Below are 5,000 nucleotides of genomic sequence, written 5' to 3'. Positions count from 1 at the left end.
GCCTTTCGACGCCACCCACAAAGCCTGCAGCCTCTGTCGACCATAGCACCCATTCTCCAGTGGCTCTGCCGCACGAAGCCGTGGACCGGCAATGACTCCACCCGCACCCGTTCGTGGACCACCCCAACCGCCAAACTCGCACCTCCAGCGGATGAACGGCGGACGTTTCCCGCACTCGTAAAGTGCAATCCACCCCTATAACTTGCGTTTCATGAAGAGTTATTTCCAATATGCGACATTCCCGCTGTCCGTATACATGAGCCGCGACCTGTACCACTTACGAGCGAGAGACGCGATCGCGTTGCTCACTGTACGGCGTCCGATACCGAGCCATCAGCATGTCGGTCCCCATGCGCGTTGCACTCGCACTCGCACTCGCAGTCGCAAAAACGTGGGGCAAATATATTACGCGGAAGAGTTATAACAGACCGAGCCCCACTGCATGGGGGGAGTCTTTGTCACTAATGTACACAGATGGAACATTTTGGACTGGAACCAGATTACCCGTACACACGGCGCTGATTAGTAATCAATGCAGAGCCATCAAATTACAGAATATATATACAACTGTCCGTATACATGCTGAAAGAGTGTGCCCACAATGGGAACCACACGTCAGCCAGACACTCTCATCACGCACCACTCTCTGCTTCTAACGGGCGCACATACAATATGTAAGCACCAGCATGGAACAACATCCAGTGCATCCTCTCCGCCACATTACACAATCCACACTATCACAACCAGACCAGGAGGTCCATGCGGAAAATAGAATATCCCCCCCTTTCGACATCCACCATTGCGCAGATAAGGCACCAATACCCACACATGTCCTATACAACGGTGCACCCAACATCACAATAGTACCTCCTGTCACAGCGCACAAACAATGACATGAGTCAAAGACACAGGTCTGACACAAGCATAGAATTGGAGCGCCGCCTCTAATAAGCCAAAGGTGCATCCTGACGTGACAAATCTGATCATGTCACAAGCATTCACTTACTATAATCACTATCAACGAACCTGCTCCCCCCCCTTACACCTTTCCTTACAACAACGTGTAACCTAACCTAACCTAACCTAACCTATGTTGTGCCTTAACCTAACCTATGTTGTGCCTTAACCTAACCTATGTTGTGCCTTAACCTAACCTATGTTGTGCCTTAACCTAACCTATGTTGTGCCTTAACCTAACCTATGTTGTACCTTAACCTAACCCATGTTGTACCTTAACCTAACCCATGTTGTACCTTAACCTAACCCATGTTGTACCTTAACCTAACCCATGTTGTACCTTAACCTAACCCATGTTGTACCTTAACCTAACCCACGTTGTGCCTTAACCTAACCCACGTTGTGCCTTAACCTAACCCACGTTGTGCCTTAACCTAACCCACGTTGTGCCTTAACCTAACCCACGTTGTACCTTAACCTAACCCACGTTGTCCCCTAACCTAACCCACGTTGTCCCCTAACGTAACCCACGTTGTCCCCTAACGTAACCCACGTTGTCCCCTAACGTAACCCACGTTGTCGCCTAAACCTGCTCTGTAATTGTTATACGACTCGTTCAATTAGTGTAGTGTTGCCCACCCGCAACCCTCGCAATATAGTTCGCTACTCGCACTGCCCGCTCCCCTGTGTATCGCTTCATGTTAAACACCTTGCAAGTCTTGCTCACTTTCCACATGCTCCTGCTGTACACTGTAATGTGGATGGCAGCAGGACGTACATGCCGCCCCTCCCCACGTCCCCACCTTGCCCCCTGCCTTCGCAAGCTGGTTGGTGAGAACTTTGCATGTTCAATGCCCTTCGCATGCGACGTACTCAGGCTACGTTGTGGTGCGGCCTGTGTCAACTGTCCGCTAATGTCGTACGCGTAAACCACAATCTGTACTGCACATTCGTCCTTATGTACTGAATGATACATCGTGGCACATGTGTGACCGTACAACGACTGCGCCCAAAAACGGCGGACCATACAGTGCAAATATTGTGCACGCAGCTACGTGTCGTCTCCCTATGAGAGCTGGATTGCAGTGTGGTACGCCATAGAGACGTGTGGGAGGAACGGACGCCGTGGATGGCGATCAGCATGAGCTGTCTGTTGATGTATTCGGACCTAGTCGTCTCTCCTCACACACCGTGATGGCATGGTGCACCGCGTTCCATATCTGCGACATGCTACAGAGGCCGGTTGACAGTCGTTCGAGCAATGGACATCGCATACGTACGGGGGCCACCTTCCACGTATTGTCTAGGCGTGCACATTTTGTTGCGTGTATGTGGGCAGACGTAGTGTGGCGTGACACCTGACACAGGCATGCAATAATCGTTGAAGTTGCAAATGGCGATGGACGCCTGCGTTTTCTGGTGAAGTTACGCAAATGAACAAATGGTAACCTGTTGTGGTGCGGTTGTTCTCGCTAGGGGTGAATCGGTGATGGCGACGATAGGTTGAGGTACTAACCGGTTGTTCCAGCGATACCCACCATGCCGACGAAACTGAACGGCATCTGGGTGTGAAGCGATACGCGGCGGTGGCTGGGTGGGACCGTCCCCGGCCGGTGAGGGGGCGCCTCCCGGCGTGCTGGCCGCGCGGTGCGTGGGCGCACGCGCTACAGCCGGCTGGTGGGGGCGGCCAGTGGCAGGCGCGCCGGCCGACGGACGCGGCAGGCGTCGCAGCTGCGCGCCGGCGCACCCTGCGCGCGGCGCCGTGCGGCCAAAGTAGGTCCTCGCGGGCCCGGTGCGAAGCGCGGTGGACATCTTCAGTGTGCTGGTCCGATTGAGGACTGTGTGCGTTGAGGATGCGCCGCCGCCCGGCGCTCGGCGCCGCGACGCCGTCTGCTGCTCGGTCGCCCCAGCGGTTCTCGCTGGTGGTTTGTATCGCAGCTGTGCGGATGTGTTGGCGCGTGCGCTGTGCTGGGAGAGTTCGCTTCGGCACCCAAGTGGGGCTTTTGTCCTTCTGTGGCGCTGGCGTTGGAGCTGCCGGTCACCGTAGGTGGCGCGTGTTGTCTCCCGCCGGCAATGCCACGACAGCACGCTCCCGGGCCTCTGTCGGCAGCGGCAAGCTCAGTTGGGAGCACGGGTGGTCGCACCGAAAGCGTCTACTCGCCTAACTCCGGGCGATTGCGCCTCTCTCGAACCCGACCAAGTACTTGGGACGGCGCTGCGCGCCGCCGGGACCTGAGAGGGTTTCGAGGTGTATTGTGCAGGGGAGCTCAGCCTCCTCCTGTTTGCAGAATGATTGAGCGGACGCTTGCGTGTTCGCGCGGGCCCCCGGGACACACTCCCGGGCGGCCGGCTGCTCAGCTCTAGTTGACGCAGCTCCCTGGTTGATCCTGCCAGTAGTCATATGCTTGTCTCAAAGATTAAGCCATGCATGTCTCAGTACAAGCCGCATTAAGGTGAAACCGCGAATGGCTCATTAAATCAGTTATGGTTCCTTAGATCGTACCCACGTTACTTGGATAACTGTGGTAATTCTAGAGCTAATACATGCAAACAGAGTCCCGACCAGAGATGGAAGGGACGCTTTTATTAGATCAAAACCAATCGGTCGGCTCGTCCGGTCCGTTTGCCTTGGTGACTCTGAATAACTTTGGGCTGATCGCACGGTCCTCGTACCGGCGACGCATCTTTCAAATGTCTGCCTTATCAACTGTCGATGGTAGGTTCTGCGCCTACCATGGTTGTAACGGGTAACGGGGAATCAGGGTTCGATTCCGGAGAGGGAGCCTGAGAAACGGCTACCACATCCAAGGAAGGCAGCAGGCGCGCAAATTACCCACTCCCGGCACGGGGAGGTAGTGACGAAAAATAACGATACGGGACTCATCCGAGGCCCCGTAATCGGAATGAGTACACTTTAAATCCTTTAACGAGTATCTATTGGAGGGCAAGTCTGGTGCCAGCAGCCGCGGTAATTCCAGCTCCAATAGCGTATATTAAAGTTGTTGCGGTTAAAAAGCTCGTAGTTGGATTTGTGTCCCACGCTGTTGGTTCACCGCCCGTCGGTGTTTAACTGGCATGTATCGTGGGACGTCCTGCCGGTGGGGCGAGCCGAAGGCGTGCGACCGCCTCGTGCGTGCTCGTGCGTCCCGAGGCGGACCCCGTTGAAATCCTACCAGGGTGCTCTTTATTGAGTGTCTCGGTGGGCCGGCACGTTTACTTTGAACAAATTAGAGTGCTTAAAGCAGGCAAGCCCGCCTGAATACTGTGTGCATGGAATAATGGAATAGGACCTCGGTTCTATTTTGTTGGTTTTCGGAACCCGAGGTAATGATTAATAGGGACAGGCGGGGGCATTCGTATTGCGACGTTAGAGGTGAAATTCTTGGATCGTCGCAAGACGAACAGAAGCGAAAGCATTTGCCAAGTATGTTTTCATTAATCAAGAACGAAAGTTAGAGGTTCGAAGGCGATCAGATACCGCCCTAGTTCTAACCATAAACGATGCCAGCCAGCGATCCGCCGCAGTTCCTCCGATGACTCGGCGGGCAGCCTCCGGGAAACCAAAGCTTTTGGGTTCCGGGGGAAGTATGGTTGCAAAGCTGAAACTTAAAGGAATTGACGGAAGGGCACCACCAGGAGTGGAGCCTGCGGCTTAATTTGACTCAACACGGGAAACCTCACCAGGCCCGGACACCGGAAGGATTGACAGATTGATAGCTCTTTCTTGATTCGGTGGGTGGTGGTGCATGGCCGTTCTTAGTTGGTGGAGCGATTTGTCTGGTTAATTCCGATAACGAACGAGACTCTAGCCTGCTAACTAGTCGCGTGACATCCTTCGTGCTGTCAGCGATTACTTTTCTTCTTAGAGGGACAGGCGGCTTCTAGCCGCACGAGATTGAGCAATAACAGGTCTGTGATGCCCTTAGATGTTCTGGGCCGCACGCGCGCTACACTGAAGGAATCAGCGTGTCTTCCTAGGCCGAAAGGTCGGGGTAACCCGCTGAACCTCCTTCGTGCTAGGGATTGGGGCTTGCAATTGTTCC

At 54.3% G+C, this 5,000-nt stretch overlaps 1 non-coding gene across 1 annotated transcript in view; it reads left to right on the top strand.

Moving 5' to 3' along the window:
* Positions 1–3,331: 3,331 nt before the first annotated feature.
* The window catches only part of LOC124731301, a 1,909-nt gene continuing 240 nt past the window's right edge, over positions 3,332–5,000 (top strand). The window contains exon 1 of the ribosomal RNA XR_007008260.1: positions 3,332–5,000. This exon is cut by the window's right edge and continues 240 nt beyond it. This is a non-coding gene — a ribosomal RNA (small subunit ribosomal RNA).

This window comes from Schistocerca piceifrons, unplaced genomic scaffold (assembly GCF_021461385.2).
Source record: "Schistocerca piceifrons isolate TAMUIC-IGC-003096 unplaced genomic scaffold, iqSchPice1.1 HiC_scaffold_1278, whole genome shotgun sequence".
NCBI classification, from domain to species: domain Eukaryota; kingdom Metazoa; phylum Arthropoda; class Insecta; order Orthoptera; family Acrididae; genus Schistocerca; species Schistocerca piceifrons.
Note: the sequence above shows the minus strand (reverse complement) of the source record. Positions and strands in the feature narration are given on the sequence as shown.